We start from the raw sequence: 19,687 nt of genomic DNA, 5'->3' as shown, positions 1-19,687 counted from the left end.
GATCCTCGGGGCTGGCGGCCAGACGCCTCTCCAGCTCCAAGACCTCCCGCTCCAGCTGCTCTATCGCCGCATCCCTCCGCCGGCTGGCGCCCCGGGTGTAGTCACGGCAGAAGAGCCGGGCGCGCACCTTCCCCAGATCCCACCACCGCCGCGCCGAGGAAAAGGCGCGCCTCTGCCCTCGCCAGGCCAGCCAGAACTCCCGGAAGGAGCCACGAAGCCCGCATCCTCCAGCAAACTATTATTAAAGTGCCAATAGGCCGGCCCAGGCCTCTCCGCGCAGAGAGAGGCTGTCACGGTGGCAAGGTGGTGATCCGAAAAGGGGGCCAGCCGAACGCTGGAGGAGTGGGCCCGTGAAAGGTGGAAACGAAACAGGTAAATACGGTCCAGTCGGGAGTGGCGCGACTGATGGGACTCCACCCGGACGAAGGTGAATGTCAAGACGTCGTCCGGGTGGTGGTCACGCCAGAAGTCCACCAGGGAGTGGCGTTCGACGATCTCCCAGAGGATGTCCGCAGCAGCAGGGCACTGCTTGGTCCTTGAACGGTCTCGTTTCTCAGGGGTGGTGTTAAAGTCCCCTCCCAGGACCAGGCACTCACGAGGATCCAGGAAGCCGAGGAAGGCGGACGCCTGCTGATAAAAACACAATCTCTCCGGGCCCGATGTCGGGGCGTAAACATTGACGAGATTAACCACAAGCCTCTCCATGCGGACCTGGAGGTGCAGCAGGAGGCCCGGCACAGCCTCGGCCGTAGGTCGGGGGAGAACAGGGTCGCCACTCCAGCAGCGCAAACCGAGAAGTGGTTAAGGTAGGCCCCATCCCCTCACTCCAGCCGCCAGCTAGCTTCAGCGGCCGGATCCGTATGGGTCTCCTCCAGGAAAACCACAAAGTAACCCCACTCCCGGAAGAAGGAGAGCTCCTAGCTCCTGCGGAGACCCATCCTACAGCCCCGGGTGTTTAAAGTGGCAAAGATGATCGGTGCCATGAGGAGGGCTGGGGGGGATCCTCGCTGGCAGACACGCCCACGGCCTCCGGCAGGCCGCGCAGCAATCCGTGACCTACCCCGTAGGTGAGTAAAGAGTCATGGAAGAGGCGGACCTGCCGGTAGGCCGTGGCAGCCTGCTTCCCAGTCCTCTTACCCTCCCCCATGAGGGCCCTCGCTTCCTGGAGGATCTGATGGAAATCCCCCCACCGCCGGAGAGCAAGCTGGACTTTGTTACGGGAGCCACGGACATCCTCAAAGCACTCCCGCAGCTCCTCCCTCAGCGCATGGGGGGGGGCGGGGTCACTGATTGATGACTGTCCCCCAGTGGGGCCCCCGTCACAGCCCCGTAGCCCACCGAGGCGGGCAGGCAGGGGGCAGACCCGTGATGCGGGGTCCGATGGGCCGAAGCCACGTGACCTGTCCCGCTCTCCAGTTCAACAAGGGGCAGCGGAAGGAGAACAGCAGCCCCTGGTGGGTTGGGATAAGGAAAAACTAGTGAAGCCGCTCCCTGGGGGGTATTCCCAGGGGCGGCGCTGGAATCACAGGAGGTGGGGAGGACAAGGACAGGGCTAACAAGAGTAGGGCGGGGATCAGGGAGAGAATCTGGGAAGGGGGTAGAGGCAGGATCCTGAGCCTCTATAGTTGAGCCGCTGGATGGTGGTTCCTCCTGGCCAGGCTCAGGGATCTGGGAAGTAGGAAGGGGACCCCTAACGATGCCCGGCCCAGCCGTTGTGGTACGTGCGGCAGCCCTGGCAGCGAGAGAGAGATGGTCGTCAATGGGGTCCCTGCCTAGGAAGGAGGGTGGGACATCCCCTGGGAACCGGGTCTCGGCAGCGGGGCACTGGCCATCGCCCCAGTGGGCTTGGCAGCCGTCAACAGGGTGCCACCCGCAGCTGGGCTGATGGAAGATTCCAGGGGACCCTCAGAGGCGGGAGCAGAAGCAGCGGTCAGGGGAAGGGGACACGGGGACCAGGGTGAGGTCTCCCAGATCGAGGCCCGCTAGCATGTAGGGGGAGGACGACCCTCTGACTGGGGTCAGACCCAGGGCCTCGATCTCCTCGTAGATGGAAGGGAGATCACCATCCACCACCCCAGGGCCCTCCCCGCCAGCACCCGAGGCGACACCCACCTCGGCGCTTGCAAAGGCATTGAGTGGGAAGGGGGCGAGAGAGGCTCCCTCGGGGGCTTCCACGGGGAGGGACCCTGAAGGAGGGGCGGCGTTACCTTCCGGTGCTGCCACGATGTCCCCAGCCAGCACCACAGAACGGGAGTCACCAAGAGGCAAGGTGGAAGGCTCGTCATCGGTGCCCCCCTTCCTGCTCTTCCAGAGGGCTTCCGAATCCGAAGGATGTAAGGAAGCTCGAGCCTTCCCCTTGCCCTGCTTCTCCTGCACTAAGGACCAGCCCTCCATGGCATCATCTGGAGGCTGGCTAACAGGAGTCGGGTCGGGGGGCAAGGGTAATGGCTCAGGGACTCGGGGAGGCAGTGGTGGGACAGCAGAAATGAGGGAGGATTCCCCCTGGGACGAGCCCTCTCTCACGTCCAGCGGTACCTCCGCTGCACCCTCCTCCACAGTGGTGGACCAAGGAGGAGGAGGAGGGGCAGCTTTGGGTGCCGGGCAGCCAGGGGCTGGCGCCTTGCTGGGGCTCGGGGATCCCAGACTCTCCTCCTTGCTGGGCCAAGGGGCAGTCCCTCCGGACGTGCCCCATCACCCGGCAGAGGTAGCACCAGGCCTCCCCCATTGAATAATGCACCTAGTAGTGGGCTCCCTGGTAGGGGACCAGAAAGGACCCCTCTAGTGCCTCCCCACCACGCGCTGCCGGCGGCAGTTGAAGCTGGACTTGCCGGCGGAACGAGAGGACGTGATGGAGGGCGAGGTCCTTGCAGCCCAAGGGGAGAGGGCTGATGACGGAGATGGGGCGCCCCAGGGCAGAAAAGGCGGGCAACAGGGTGGCATTGGGCTGGAAGGGAGGGACGGAGGTCAGGATTAAGCGGACCCCCAGGTCTTCCAACGGCTCCAGGGGGACGAACACGCCCCCCACCGCCAGGCCCGTCTCAACCGCCTCCTGTGCAGCGGCCTCCGATGCCAGGAAGAAGACCACCTTCCCGTACATTTTGGAGGCTGCCACGATGGCCGTGGGCCCCACCACCCTCGCCAACGCCCGCACGTAGGTCTCCACGTGGGGCGAGGCGGGCACCAGGAGGCAACGGACGCCGTGCTTCCTGGTCAAGGTGGGAAAGGGGCCCCGGCTGCTGTAGATGGTAGCGGAAGCGGTGGTCGGAGGAGCAGCGGCAGGTGGGGGGGCCGCCGCCTCCTGGGCGTACACCCTGGGGGCTGGGGGAGGGACAACCGCAGAGCTGGTGGAGGGAATAGTGGGGAGGGATGCCGCAGCCGGTAGTGGGGCCACAGCAGCGGGGGCAGTCTCCGCCATGGAGGGCCTGGCCTTTCTAGCGGGGCCCTTACCCTTCTTCCCACCCCAACCCTTCCCACCGGCTGGGGGGGCTCCCCCCGAATCGGAAGGGGTGAGGGACGTGGCAGCAGCGGAGGTCTCCCCGGTACTCACCGCCACCAGTGCCCCAGCAGGGGCGTGGTAGGTGGATCAGCAGCGGCGGTCGAGGCAGAGGCTTGGGCAGTGGACACTGGGGCGGGTGGAGGAGGGACGGTGGGAGCATCGCAAGGGGCCTCCCCCACCATGTCCCCCGCCATAACGAGAGCAGGGAGGGGGACAAACAGCGAGGGGAAGGGAAGGAGAGGAGGCAACCACCCCTCCCTGCTAGGCTGCAGACAGGGGACAAGGGTGCCAAAAAGGGAAGGCTACAGGGGTGTGGGAAGCAACCAAGAACCTAGGGATGGGAGGGTGCAGGTCATCGATGCACAGGGGAATTCCGGCTCCTCTAGCTGCCCTAGGGGATCAGGGGGAACAACAGCATAGGGGAGTGCAGTGAAACAACAGCAAACTCAAATGGGGGAAGGGCACAAGTGCATGGGAGGGGGCATGGGCACACGAGGGGAGGGGCCAATCGGTTGGGGGATCACAGGGAGAGGGGAAGGGTGAGCTGGGAATGGGGTAGAGGGACCACGGGGATAGCTGCAGGGCTGGGGCAGGACTATCAGGGCCACAGAGGGAAATAGGTGGGGCGGACAAATGTGGCAAAGGAAAGGGGTCGGTCCAGGGGGAGGGGGCAGGTGGTGCGCCCACAGGCACTTGTGCAAAAGTCAATGCTAGGCTGCTGCTGCTGCAGGCCCAAACGATGGAAGCGGGCGTGGTGAGCCAGGCAAGCAGCTCAGTCCCAGAGCCAGGAGTCCGAAGCAGAGAGAAAACAGCCAGCAGGGGTGGTGGAGGGGGCAACAATGGTGATGGGGGCGAAGAGGAACACAGATGCACTGGGGGCAGGCTCCACGCCACACCCCCGGTGTCCCAACAGACACAGTCCAAACCCCCACCACAAGAGCACAGTTCGAAAAAGACTCAGTCCAGAAATGCCCCCTCCACAGTGGTCTTCACGCGGTCTCCCAGCAGCGGGTGGTCCTCTTCTCCTTCTTCTCCTCCTCGGGGCACCAACAGCTCCCTAGCAGCAGCCACAGTAGCCCCAGCAGCTCCAGGTGGTGGTGGTGGTCTGGTGTCCAGGCAGGAGGGACCCCACTCAGATGATGTCCTCAGCAACAAGAGCTGGGGTCCCTCACTCCCCTCCTCTCTGGGAAGCAGGCCAGCAACCCCAAGGGGCTGTAGGTGGAGTAAGAGCAGTAACTGAGGTGGGGGGGAACCACTAGCCAACCAGCAAACAGATAGCAGAGAAAGGGGTGGGTGGTGGTGTCTAGCCCAGCCAGGGGAGCAGCAGGAACAGCAGCAGCAGCAGCAGAAACAGCAGCAAGGGCCCAGTGCCCAGCAGGAACGGCGGCAGCAGCAGCAGCCTTCTCCCTCCTTCCTCTACAGCAGAGCGGTCTAAGGGAGAGCTATAACTGGCCACAAGAGAAGCAGGTTTCTGTTCTCTGAGTGACCAGAGCAGGGTCTGCATGAGAGTAATCAGGAACCTGCTAGAACCAATTAAGGCTGACAGGCTGATTAGATCATCTGCAACCAATCAAAGCAGGCTAATCAGGGCACCTGGGCTTAAAAAGGAGCTCACTCCAGTCAGGTGAGGAGGAGCTAGAGGAGAGGAAGTGTGTGTGAGGAGTTGGGAACAAGAGGTGCAAGGTGCTGAGTGTGAGAGGGTGTGCTGCTGGAGGACTATGGAGTACAAGTGTTATCAGGCACCAGGAGGAAGGTCCTGTGGTGAGGATAAAGAAGGTGTTTGGAGGAGGCCATGGGGAAGTAGCCCAGGGAGTTGTAGTTGTCATGCAGCTGTTACAGGAGGCACTATAGACAGCTACAATCCACAGGGTTCTGGGCTGGAACCCAGAGTAGAGGGCGGGTCTGGGTTCCCCCCAAACCTCCTAACTCCTGATCAGACACAGGAGGAGTTGACCCAGACTGTGGGGAAGATCACTGAGGTGAGCAAATCTGCCAATAAGCGCAGGACCCAAGGTAGAGGAGGAACTGTGTCACAGTATATATATTTTTATATATATATATATATATATATATGTGTGTGTGTGAGTGTATGTAATATCACTTTTCTGAGATGGAGTGATCTGAACTGCACCCAGTATTCAAGGTGTGGGTGTCCTGTAAATATATAAGTGGCATTATGATATCTTCTGTTTTATTATCTATCCCTTACCAAATGGTTTGTAACATTCTGTTGGCTTTTTTGACTGCCACTGTGCATTGAGCAGATGTTTTCAGAGAACTATCCATGATGACTCCAAGATCTTTCTTGAACGATAATAGCTAATTTAGACCCCATCTTTTTGTATGTGTAATTGGAATTACATTTTCCAGTTTGCATTACTTTGTATCTATCAACATTTTGAATTTCATCTGCCATTTTGTTGCCCAGCCACCCCGTTTTGTGACATCCCTTTGTAACTCTTTGCAGTCTGCTTTGGGCTTAGTTATCTTGAGTGATTTTGTATCATCTACAGACTCTTCCACCTCACTGTTTACCGCTTGTCCCAGAACCTTTATGAGTATGTTTGAATAGCAATTGCAGTACAGATCCGTGGGGCCCCTGCTATTTACCTCTCTCCATTGGAAAAACTGACCATTTATTCCTACCCTTTGTTTCCTATCTTCTAACCAGTTACCAATCCATGAGAGAACATTCCCTCTTATCCCATGACTGCTTACTTTGCTTAATAGCCTTTGATGAGGTACCTTGCCAAAAGCTTTCTGAAAGTCCAAGTAGACTATATCTACTGGATCACTCTTGTCCGCATGTTTGTTGACCCCCCGCTCAAAGAATTCTAATAGATTGGTGAGGCATGATTTCTCTTTAGAAAAGCCTTCTTGACTCTTCCCCAATATATTGTGTTAATCTATATGTGTCTAATTCTGTTCTCTGCTATAGTTTCATTCTCTGCTATAGTTTCAACCAATTTGCCTGCTACAGAAGTTAGGCTTACCACCTGGTAATTCCCAGAATCGCCTCTGGAGCCTTTTTTTAAAAATGGCACTGCCTCAGGAAGTGCCATCTGTTCTCCATTTGGGAGCCATAGAGGAAGTATCTCCACAATATGAAGGCAAAGGATTTTATTCCTGCTAATTCTACCTTCTTTCACAAGGGGAAGAGGGTTGGCTAACACTCATCCAGGACTTGAGAAAGCTAACTAAATTAACCAGAAAGCTAAAGTTCAGAATGCTTTCACTTTCTTTCATGATGCTTTCCCTGGACTTTGGAAACTGGTTCTCTGCCCTTGATTTACAGGATGTTTATTTCAATGTGGCCATAAGAAGTATCTGAGATTAATGGTCAGAGACTCACTACCAATGCAGGGTACTTCTCTTTGGCACTTCACTGGCACTGAGAGTCTTTACCAGATGTATGTAGTGGTAGCTTCCCTTCTCCGCTTTTTTGTTCTTTCTTTGTCTGGATGACTGGGTGGCCTGAGGCCAGCCAAAGGAGCAAGTAAGGTCAGTATTCTTCGAATCCAGTCACTGTTCATTCATCTGGGACTCAGAATACATGCAGAAAAGTCTACGTTAGTCCAGTCCAAAAGATCAACTTGATGGGAGCAGTCCTCAATGCTCCTACAGTGACTGCTTACTGACCTCAGGACAAGTTTCTGTCCATTGCCAATATTTGCAAGAGCCTCAAAATGAACCCAGGACAAAGGTCCATTCCTGCCTATGACTTCTAGGTCACTTGGCTTCATGAATGTACGTGCGCCCACATGGCAGCCTTTACCTCAACTGCTTATATTGGTTCCTCTCTGTGCAGGCACTCTCTGGACATACTGCTTTGTGAATCTCAGTGAGTGCTTTCCTCCCTGGATTGGTGGATGGATCCAGAAAATGTCTGTGCCTGAGTTCTCTTCTCCAATCCAGAACCAACAATGACTCTCATCACAGATACCACCACCATGAGTGCTCTTTGAAGACAGAAATACTGAACCTCACATTTCATAGATGGGGTACATCTCTTTGCCTGGTCAGAGGGTTTTCTCTACACCTTTACTCCAATTATCTTGATCCCAAAGTTGATCAGAAAGCTAAAACAGGACCAGGCAACATTAATACTGATAGTCTCAGCTTGGGCAAGATACTGTTGCTATACAGATCTCAAAGACCTCTTGATACAACCTCCAATAATCAGGCTATTGATCAAGAGATTGTCCTAGAATCAGGGACACATTCTATGAAGACTCTATAGATTGTGAAGAAGAATTATAGACATATAGGGCTGGAAGGGACCTCAAGAAGCTATCACGTCCAGCCCTCTGCGCTGAGGCAGGACCAAGTAAACATAGATAATCACTGAGAGGTGTTTGTCCTACCCGTTCTTAAAAAGCTTCCATGACAGGGATTACACAGCCTCCCTTGGAAGCCTGTTCCAGAGCTTAACTACCTTTATAGTTAGAAAGATTTTCCTAATATCTAACCTAAATCTTCCTTGCTGAAGATTGAACCCATTATTTCTTGTCCTACCTTCAGTGAACAACTGATTACAGCCCTCTTTTTATAACTGCTCTTAACATATGTGAAGATTGTCCCCTCTCAATCGTCTTCTCAAGATAAAACATACTGATTTTTTTTAACCTTCTGTAGCTTTGCATGTAGTTAAGGGTCACTTTAACTAATTACCTACTTCAAGGCGAGGGTCTACGCTACAATAATCTGTGAGGGTTCAGCCGTGAGACTGGTTACAGTAGAGAGATTATCACTAGCGGGGGACCTCATGGTGCATAACAGTGACAATACTCTGCTCTTTCTGCAATGCTTAATTTTATTCATTAGCCACACAACAATACGCACATGTGCAGCCTGGAAAGGGCAGACATCTGTATTGTTCTCTCTCCCTATTTGCACCACTCAGACCATCTGTCATGGGGTAATCCAAAGCATTAGTCATTACTCTCACCATCCGCAGTCTCCTTATCGTCACCATCACCAGCGGGTGTCATACTGGTGTCTCCCACAGCTCTTAGGTTGGGTAACATCTTTTATAATATGTGTGTTGACACCCATTGGGGTTTATACCTTTGCATAGCTGTTTCAATCCCTTATCCTTATTTGGACTGCCACACCCCATTAACTTTAGGATGTCTCACTTTTAATAGGTTATTTATGCATCTACTTCATAATCATTAGCATTTATGTAAATCAGTTGGTATTGCATTATTATGGTTAAGTGTCTGATAGTTTTGCTGACACCAAATGTCTGAAGAGCAACCTGAAATATTAGTAGCAGGCGCTAACTGGTGTCTTGCACATCATCTAGCAAATCTATATACCGAAACACGTAAGTTTTCTTGTAACTGACATAGGGTCACTCATCGGTTACTTATGCTAACTGTTCTTTAGGTTTAAGGACTTGTTTGGCTCACAAAATATCTTACTGGACTTGTGTTGCAGCCCTAATCAATACCAACGCCCTCATATTTCTTGCCATTGGCTACACTTTTCTCAAAGGGCATGCTTTCTAATCCTGCTCCCTTTGAACCTAGTTTAAAGCTCTCCTCACTAGGTTGCCAAGTCAGTGAGCAAAGATGCACTTCCTTTTCTTGGTCAAGTGAGGATACCCCAATCCTGGTCTCAATTTTTCAGAATGCTATTTCTGATAAGTTTTTGGAAAGTAACTGTCTCTTTACAGGAAGATGCAGCTCCAAAGCCTGTGACAGGAGAGGAGTTGAGAGCAGGAAATTGCCAGGTGGTGGTTTGTGAAAACACAAATGACGCAACTGACAGAGATGGAGGTATTTTTCCCCCAGGCTGGTGAGACACACAAAGCAGTTATGGGGAAGCTGCTGGGAAAAGGTGAATCTGATCGAAGGGTAAACGCACCCAGCCCAGAGAGCACAGATCACAGCCCTCTAGGGGGTGAGGAAGAACTCAGTGGTGGGAGGAGGAAACACAGGGTAGCCCCAAAAGGGGAGCTGGATTTTCTGCATATGTACAGTCTTGGGGTAGGGCGACCCCTCCCCAAAGGGCCAACCAATGTGCAGGATCTCCCTGAACCCTTATCTTGCCAGACCCTGAGATCAAAATGCCAGAAACATGGTTAAATGAAGAGCCCATGCAGAAGGAAACACTGGAGGGAAAGAGAAGCCAGTGACTGATTACATGGGAAAGACTCAACGGACACCATGGATAATGAACAAACTAACCTCAAACTACACTATCGGAACAGAGGGTGTGGTATCATAAAGATACTTGTAAACACCCATCTGTGATAAACATTTTAGTGTTAATATTAAATTCTGGGATAAGAACTTTGACACAGATGTTAAACCTTATGATAATGCTACTTTTCAATTAATACCTGTAAACAGGTTTAAAGCTGGTTTGCTGTGTATGAATAGGGAAGCTGAGGCACAGTACCTCATGGCCTTAATGGCTGGATGCCAAGAGAACTATAACACAAACTGACTAACCCTCTTGCAGTAAACTAAGGGGGGAGGTGTGACATTCTGTACCTTGTGGGAACACCCTACACTCCCATGTCCATCCTCATAATATGATTGTGCGGTAGCTAATGCAAAGTTTGTCATGTTGGATGTCTTCGGAAGGCTCATGATGCACTGAGCATTGTGGTCATAGTGATGTTATAGTAACTGTTGATACAGTAATGTGTTAGGTTATAATTTCATGTCTATAGTTGTGAGGCTGAAAATGTGTTTTCATGGCTTAAAATAAGCCCAAGCACAAATTCTCCCAGAGCAGAGGCAGTTCACACCTCATCAGGGCATGTAGGGGACAAACCCAGGCCAGCCTCACAGGAACAAAGGATGCTGGCCTAGGCAGCAACAAAATAATCTGTTGGACTCTCAACTGAGTCACTCCCTTTTTCCTTTGGACAGTTTGGGACTGCAAGGAGGTAATGCTCACCTGACTCTGAAATGATGGTGGATGAGGAGAGCCAAGGGGGAAGAAAGAACATGATAAAAAGGAGAGATGTTTGCCAGGCTCTTCCTTTCTCTGCATCTACAGACCCCACCACACCAAGTGACTGAAGCACTGATCAAATGGGAGAGCCTGGCTAAGAGCAACCAGCCAGCCTGTGGTGAGAAGCATCAAGTTTGTAAGGGCATTGAAAGTGTTAAGCTCAGCTTAGAATGTTTTGCTTTTCTTTCATCTGAGCAAATTTACTTGTTATGTTTTGACTTATAATCATTTAAAATGTGTCTTTATAGCTAATAAATCTGTATGTTCTACCTGAAGCAGTGCAGTTGGTTTGAAGCGTGTCAGAGACTCCCCTTGAGATAATATGCTGGGTACATATCAATTTCTTTGTTAAATTGACAGACTCCTATAAGCTTGCAGGGTCCAGCAAGCATAAATGGACACTGCAAGATGAAGATTCTTAGGGTTGTGTCTGGGATTGGATATATTGACTAGTGTCATTCGGTTGCATAATCCAAGGAGCAGCTTACATGCCAGATGCTGTGTGTGAACTCCCACTCCTGGGTGGTTCTCACAGCAGAGCAGGGTAAGGCTGGCTCTCAAAGGCAAGGCTGGAGTGACCTAGCAGATTACCAGAATGCATAACACCAGAGGGGAATGTCACACACATACTCTCCTTGTGTTGGTGACAATTCTGGCCGCAACTTCCATAAAGATGTGTTTAGCTATTGAGGATTTAATCCTCCCAGAAGAAATGTAACATTTTCATGGACTCTTATTGTGATTGTGACATGTTTTCACCCAATAGTATACACAACTCCATAGGTGAAATGCTATTTAATTAATATGGAAGTATAATTAGTCCAAATAATAAGGGCCAAATTATGGTAATCTTTGCTTGTGGGATATGTCACAGGAAGGTAGGGAGAGCTTGTATTTAACAAACTACTTGTATTTAAACATAGTGGAACACAGTAACCAGGGCTTGCAGTTATAGTCCGCTGTTTCAGCTCTCAAGATGCAGGATGACCTCCTGTCTCTGCGGTTACATCCTCATCCTTATGTAACAATAGCAGTGGTGAATGGGGTGAAAGCAACCTCTTCTCCTTGGTTTCTGTAGAGGGAGCAGCCATAATATGTCTGCATGCACTAACTGAGGCTTGGCCTACACTATAAAAATATAGGTCAACATAGCTATGGCACTGAGGTGTGAAAGAGTTACATCCCTGACCACTGTAGCTATGCCAACTTAACCCCCTGTGTAGCTTCAGCTAGTTCAATCGAAGAATGCTTCTGTCCACGTAGCTACCATTGCTCAGAGATGGAGTTCCTACAGCAATGGGGGGAAAAAAGCCCTTCTGTTGCTGTCATCTGTCTACATTACACACTTACAGCAGCATAGCTACACCACCATCACAATGCTGCCGTAGTGCCCATAGTGTAGACATGGCCTGAGTGCTAGGAAGGTACTGTTGGTATCCATCAGCCCCACATGTGGGGTCATGTGTGGCCGTGGGTGAAGAGCATGACCATAGACACACCCCAGGTATGCACATATGGTGGTGATGGGTGTGGTGGCTATAACCCTCCAGGCAAGTGTGTGTAGGCCAGCACCAAAGACAGCATGTATTATTGTTGGTCTGTAGATGCAGCAATTGCCACTTGAAGGGCATTGTGAGTATGCTCCCAAGACTAGTAATACCTTTAGCCTTCACCACTCAGGCAGTGCAGTTCCCTGTCCCACTCTTAGGACTCAGTTATGGCCCTACATGTTATGTATGTGTTATAACATTGCATTGGCCATGAAGCAGAGGTGAAAGTAAGCTGGCACGGTCCAGTATGGCGTACCGGCAAGAGTTGGTGTGCTGTGCCGGACTGGACCAGCTTCCCTGGCAGTGATTTAAAGGGCCTAGGGCTCCAGCCATTGTGGGGAGCCCTGGGCCCTTTAAATCACCGCTGGAGCTCCAGCAGCCGGGCTCAGGTGGGGATTTAAAGAGCTCGGAACTCTGGCCACTGCGGGAAGCCCCAGGCCCTTTAAAGCGCCACTGCTGGAGTTCTAGCAGTGGGACTTGGGCAGCACCTTAAAGGGCCTGGGGCTCCCTACAGCGGCTGGAGCCTCTGGTCCTTTAAATCCCCACCTGAGCCCAGCCACCAGGCTCAGGCGGGAATGTAAAGGGCTCGGTGCTCCTGCCACTGTGGGGAGCCCTGGGCCCTTTAAATCATCACCAGAGCCCATTGGGTGACCAGATACCAAATGTGAAAAATTGGGACAGAGGGTGGGGGGTAATAGGCACCCATGTAAGAAAAAGCCCCAAATATTGGGACTGTCCCTATAAAATTGGGACATCTGGTAGCCCTAGGAGCCTGGCTGCCAGGCTTGGGTGGGAATGTAAAGGGCCCAGTGCTCCAGCTGCTGCAAGGAGCCCCGGGCCCTTTAAATCACCTCTGCAGCTGGTAGCTCTGGGGTGATTTAAAGGCCCTGGGGCTCCCAGCCACAACCAGAGCCCTGGGGCCTTTAAATCTTTAAACCGCACTTCTTCCGGTTGAGGCCACACCTCTTCTACTTAGGACTGCAGCATACCAGTAAGTCCTTTAACTTACTTTCACTCCTGCCAAAATCAAGCGTCACTTACTCTGTATTGTACATGCTACATTAGGACTATAAGATCATATTTCCTTTTGGAAAGATATAACCATGTTATGTAAAATTGGGCAAAATGCTTAAAACAGTTCAGGCACATTATGTGAGGAAAATATACACATTGAAAATGTGTTGTGGTTACAGAAGTATTTCCCAGGCCTGTCTCCTGCAGTCCTACATCTCAGGATGTAAAATATTCTAGACAGGCTATAAGCTGTACAACGGGAGGCTGTCTCTATAATGTAAATAGGTGAAGTGGTCTAAAACATACTTGCTTTTCTTGCGCAAGACCTCATAAGCTCAGATGACATGTCCTTCAATTTTGCTCACTTTTGCTGTGTAAAAGAATGAAAGCCGGCACGTCCTAGAGCAGAAAACCTCCCAGACATTTTAGAAACTAATTGGCCACTATATTAAGTCACACATGCTGCCCTACCCCCTGTTTATATACCAGACCAGAATACAAGCAGAACAGCTGTACTGTGCTGAGAGCAGGGTGTGTCCTGGGAAGTCTCTATGGCCCTTGGACTCTGTCGTGTCTTTCTTTGCAACAGAATGGAGGGCTGTGGGTGTAGCCACTAGACAGGTCTGTGCTGCAGTTGGTGACAACCAATGTATGAGGTGTATAGGAACTCTGTTTGTTTCTACCACGAGAGCACCAGTGCAGTTATTCCATGCCAACCCAGCAGGCTAAGGGGCAAAATAGTCCACCCAAAGCCAGATTTTTGAGCTTTGAGGAGAGGTGGCACAATTTGGTGCCATGTGTTCTGTATTTCGTGCCTCATTTTATTGCTCATGATATTTGCATACCATAATCTTCCCTTTTCTGTGACCTCATAACTTCCATAGCAAGTTGTTTTTAATGTCATAAGCAGTGATGATATGTGGTAGATAAGCAGCAGTAGATGATCTTAAGATGTACAATGTATAGCATGTCCTCAAGCTTAAGGGAAAAAAAGCCTGAGTATTGATTTGTTCTTAATCTTTATTTACAACAGTCTACCAAAATTTTTTCAAATTTATTTGAACACATTGGATTAGAATGAACAATCCTGTATCCTTAGATAATTAGGGTAGTTTAATGACTAATAGCAATGGAAACCAAGTGCTCCACCTAATAAAAAGCAATAACTTGGGAGTTCTCAGGACTAGGTAGATACAGGGCCAAAATAAGGTGTAGAGATTGTCAAAGTTAGACTCAGGACTCACAGTTTGTCAGACAACTCTGTTTTATTAGCACAGTGCTCTGCTAATACACCCAGATAATGTGAGCACCATGCAAGACACAAACTATCTTATTTATACAGATAAAAGAGCGGGAATTAGACAAAGGGACAAAGAAAGCAAAACAGTAAAATTCACCTGGGGCAAAGCATGCATATCCTACTTCCTTACTAAAACTTATAGATCTAAGGCTAATACTTCACCAATTGCACTTAAAAGGTACAATTGTTCTATGTTAATGTCTGTATTCCTGACACCTGGATTGCAGCATTCCAACAATTTTGCTTAAAGATACAGACAGCATTTCTTTAATCCTTTCTATTTTCACAATATAATTCATTCTACTTTCACATGATCCTTCTCCCAAGTACTGGGTATCTATCTAGTGCTCAAGATAATGTTAAAAGGTGCAGTCCAGGTATCCCACGCTACTACATTGCCCAAGAAAATGTTGTTCACCAACAAGGGGGAAAAGCTATGCACCAGCTAGTGCATTCCAAGTTGCTAATACATAGTTGTCATCTTCTGCATAGAAGCAAAATGTATGTGCATGGCCATGAACAAAATGATGCTTGTTTGACTAATGGCAAAATTGTCAATTCCATATCCATGCCATCTTATTTTATCCTTTTGTCTGACCACTTTTCCTAGCCAAATTCTAAAGCCAAGATCAAGCAGAGTGCACGCTAGCTGTTCTGAAGCACCAAGGTAAATCAGTTTGATATCAAAATTGCAAAACCTATATGGAGTGAGGCTAACCCTGGTACGATCCCATACTTCTTTGCATTCGGTAACATGCCACACAGAATTGAAAATGGTGGTATATTACACTATAATATAAACAAGTAGCATCATGGTTTTTCTATATTTCCCAAACTTGGATGACCTGCTGAGGGGGAAAATTGCTCTAATAAAAACACCAGAGGTTAGTATATAAAGTGTAGACATTTTACTTTGACAGAATGGGCAAGAAAAATATTGTCCCATCCAAAGCATGGTTACATCAAGTTGCTTCTTCTTCAAGCAGGCCATTTTAACTCTTCACTTTTACATACTATCTTCAGAGGCTTTATGTAAACTCCTCATCAGTAATGACTAACCTGGGAAAAGCATAGGATAGAAAAAAACAGATGTAAATCATCCAAATAGATTGTTGTTGCCAAGTCTGTTGGCATCTATAAGAAACCAAGAAAGTCAGCAAGGCCTGGGCCACACCGACTCTTTTCATGAAGAAAAAAATCCCATTTTTACACCTGCTCATGAGATGTTGGCTACTTCGTAACTGGATCTGGCAGAAGCACACCTACTGATTTTTGGATCTGTTTTCGATTCTTAACCAGGGAGCAAATTCATAACCCACTTGTCAAAAAACACAAAGTGAGATGCATATTTTTCCTGTGGTGGTTTCTTTTTACAATTTTTAGTGTCTTTCCTTCATGTTCATCCCCGTATATTTATACAAGGCACCCAGTTTTGTTTTGGGGAGGATGTTTTCTCCATTCTACTAGACACTGTTTTGTTTATTGTCCTGCCACCATCATGAAAACTGTTTCACAAAGCTAGAGGTTTTATAAAATGCCAATTGCGGTTGGACTTTGCAGTCCATAAATACCTTTTAGAAAAAAACATATCTTCCCGCTAGTTCTAAATAATTATCTTCTGTATTTCCCTTACTGTTCATCTAACAATTACGGCACCACAACAAAATTCGTGGCATATTTCCCACATCATTTCTCCTCCTTTTCCTCTCTCTTGGTCTGTGTCAAGCTTGCCTGTACTTTTCCTTTTATGGGCAGCTTCATCTCCCTGTTAGACCAAAACTGTGCTAGATAATTAGTAAGGGCCATCAACTAAACCCCTTTAATCCTAATTTCCCTTGAGGGGATTTCCAACCCTGGGGAACTTTTTGGCTAAAAGGAAAGCTCATCTTGACCTATATTCGTCTGAACTTCTGACATGGCAACCCTTCAGCACAACTCCTTTAACAAAAGACCAATTTCATATCTAGTGAGGTGATTATTTTTCAGTTACTTGACTGTGTGTTCATTCTGGTGATGGTCAAATGCACAGATAATTGCAGCAGGTATGCAACTGACATTTGCAAAATAATAAAATGTTAAACTATTTTCTATGTTGAAATTTTATGACTTTCAAAAACATATACTAAATATGTAAGTCAGAATGCCCCAATTCTCCCCATGTATAAATCTGTGTGGTATAAATCTGCTCCTTGAACATCTGCCAAATATTTCCTCATACATTATACAAAGAAGTGTAAGTGCGCTGATATGACACACAGGATCACAACACGGACTGATGTACAAGCAGAAGGACATAAATAGACAAGACAGAGGTGCTATAGTTATTACCTAAACACAAAATCGTACACAAGATGAAGAACCTCCGCAACCTATGGCAAGGTGATTCCAAGTCACAGGAATGATGTTTTTCATGCTCATACTTACAGAGTAAAACATACTCGTCAGTCTAGATTTGTTTTCATTTCAGGTCAAGGAAAAACATTAAAGAAAGGGCTTAACCCTAAGAGGCACTAACTGCTTCCTGACAGATACTGAGCACCCTGAACTCCCACTGGACTGGTGGGTGCTCAGCACTTCTCAGAATTGGGCCCAAAGACTGAACAAAGAGAAATTTTCCATGACCGAGAAAACACAGTGACTGTGTAACACGCTGCATTTTAAGGACAAGATAGCAGCTGCATTAGGCAGGGAGAAAATCAACTTTTAAAAGTGTAATCTTTAGAAAACAGCCTATAATTTACATTGCTACATGTAGAAAGAATAGTTAGACATAACAGGAAAGATTCTGCCACCCCTACTCATGCTGAGTAATACCTCACTCTACTAACGCTGATTTCAATGGGGCTTGCTTGTGGGGTATTGTACTAGTCAACATAAGGGTGGCAGAATCTGGCCCAACATGAGAACAATGGGCCAGATCCTCAGCTCATGGACTGCAGCATAGCACCATTGGCTGGCCCAATATCTTTAAAAGCAAACAAATAACCCAGAGTAGAAGTCAGTTACAGTGATTGGTGTAAGAGGGTCAGAGGCAAAGCCTGACAATAAAATTCATTCATATATATATATATGGAGAGAGAGAGAGACAGATCAACCCTCATCAGAGATCATCCAGAGCTCTATGATAATAATAGAGAGTCTCTGAGGAAGCCAGTCCTGATTACAGAATGGGCCCCACCTGAGATAAATTAGGTGATTTCAGGTTTAACTACTGAGTGGGCCTAGCTGAGGAAGGGCTGGAGGAAAGAGAATGCAGGGAGTCAAAAGTTGCCTGCAGGCTGTTGAATGAGCACCCAGAGGACAGATTGGGAGACCAAGAAGAGAAGTAAAGAGGTGAGGAAGGAAATGGCACTGGGAAAACTGCAATATGGGTAGAAGATTTGACTTAGCTGTGCAGTACAGGGCCCTGGGCTGTAACCCAGAATTGAGGTTGGGACTGGATTCCCCAGTTTTTCTCATGGTGGTGCGGAAGTGGAGCACCAGGTGCTGATAACTTTCTCCGCTCTTCCATTACTTGGAGCTGAAGTTTGGCCATCTCCTGTTCCATCTGTTGAGCTTTCTCCTCTGCAGCCCGCAGCTCCAGATGCCCCTTACAAGCTCTTTCTTCTCTCTCATCAGCTTCTCTTTCTAATTCAGCTATTTTTTGCTTTTCCAGCAATTGAAGATTTGCTAGATACCTTTCATGCTCAAGTTGCAGTTTATTTGTTGCCTTCTGCACACTAACTTTTTCTGCATCTTCTGTAGCCTCAGGTAAGGGCTGCCTCCAATCACTGGCCATTAACAGATCTCTTAGGTCTTGATTTGTAGCTTTCTTTCTAAAGCTTATCCCCTTTTCTGAATCTTCCAGGGCTTTTTTGCCAAGGCCCTCATATGCTCTTTGTTCACCCATTGCAACAGCTCTTTAACCACCCAAACTCTCAATCCCAAAATTCAAATTTGGATAGCGTGGAGTTCTGACCCAAAGCTTAATTGATCTGGTTCTGTGGTTCCTAGCATGACTACGCCACTGTAACAATGCTGGTTCTGGCAGGACCCAACTGAGAGTGCCAATTCAGGACAAATTGCTTAAACCAGGGCAGTTACAGCCCAAGGCTGGGGTTTTTCCACCCCTAAGGCAAACCAAACCAGCCAGACAAAGAGAACGTTGGTCTCACCTCACTAGCTAACCACAAGTCACACAAGCAGTTCCCTTAGACACTCCAGTTTCCCAGTATCACCACCAGTGCCACTCATTATGGGGACAAATGGTTATGAAAACCAATACCCCAGTAAAAGAAAAAAGGTTCTCTTGATCCCAAAGGACCAAGCCTCAGACCAATATGCAAATCAGATCTTACCCACAAATCACGCTGTTGCCAATCCTTTAGAATCTAAAGGTTTATTCATAAAAGGAAAAAGATATAGAGGAGAGATAGAATTGGTTAAATGGAATCAATGACATACAGTCATGGCAAAGTTCTTGGTTCAGGCTTGTAGCAGTGATGGAATAAACTGCAGGTTCAAATCAAGTCTCTGGAGTACATCCCCAGCTGGGATGGGTCATCAGTCCTTTGTGTAGAGCTTCTGTTTGTAGAAAAGTCCCTCCAGAGGTAAGAAGCAGGACTGAAGACAAGATGGTGATGAGGCATAAGACAAGATGGTGATGAGGCATAAGTCTTTTATCGTCTTTTCCAGGTATAAGAACACTTCTTTGTCCTTACTGCAGAAAATTACAGCAAAATGGAATCTGGAGTCACATGGGCAAGTCCCTGCATGCCTTGCTGAGTTACAAGGTGTATTTGCCTTTTTTCAATGGGTCAGTTGTATAGCCGTCCTTAATGGGCCATCAAGCAGGCTAGGCAGAGCTGACACCAACTTGTTTGGGGTGTTACCCAGAAGCACAGCATAATTTTGAAATACAGATAGTATAGAGCCAATATTTATAACTTTAAATACAACAATGATATATGCAGCCAGATAGCATAATCATAACCAGCAAACCATAACCTTGTCTTAGAGACCTTATTTTACCTCCTTTATACCAGACTTGGTGCCACTACAGAACCTTGGTTGCAACAATGATCTATATGGTCCCAAATTATATCAATAACATCACAACTTGGCCCAGTCCCATGGGTGCTTGTTCATAAAGGTTTTCAGCATCATCTTTACCTCTTCACCAGCCCGTTGCATTGAAGGTGATACACTGAGGCCCAGGTGTGTCAGAGCCCACACTTCTCCCACAAGTACCAGAGCAGAGTTGACATGAAATTGGAGCCCTGGTCTGTAAGGACCTCCCTGGTCTGTAAGGACCTCCTTGGGGAACCACACTCTGCTGAAAATAGTCAGCAGTGTGTCTGCTTTGATAAAGGACAA

The 19,687-nt window shown here is 48.5% G+C and overlaps 1 long non-coding RNA gene across 10 annotated transcripts in view; it reads left to right on the top strand.

The window, feature by feature from the left end:
- LOC116827857 (uncharacterized) overlaps nt 1–19,687 on the top strand; it is a 38,561-nt gene that overhangs the window by 6,242 nt on the left and 12,632 nt on the right. For 2 of the 10 annotated variants that reach the window (XR_012655919.1, XR_012655920.1), the window contains one exon: nt 10,384–10,586. The exons of 4 other annotated variants lie outside the window; for them this stretch is intronic. This is a non-coding gene — a long non-coding RNA (uncharacterized LOC116827857). Of the gene's footprint in view, nt 1–5,237; nt 5,258–5,389; nt 5,476–9,176; nt 9,280–10,383; nt 10,587–19,006; nt 19,105–19,687 lie in introns of those variants that run through there. 4 more of the 10 variants (XR_012655918.1, XR_004374402.2, XR_012655923.1 and 1 more) reach the window with 4 other exon arrangements.

This window comes from Chelonoidis abingdonii, chromosome 5 (genome assembly GCF_003597395.2).
Source record: "Chelonoidis abingdonii isolate Lonesome George chromosome 5, CheloAbing_2.0, whole genome shotgun sequence".
Taxonomy (NCBI): Eukaryota; Metazoa; Chordata; order Testudines; family Testudinidae; genus Chelonoidis; species Chelonoidis abingdonii.
This window is presented reverse-complemented; position numbering and strand designations above follow the sequence as displayed.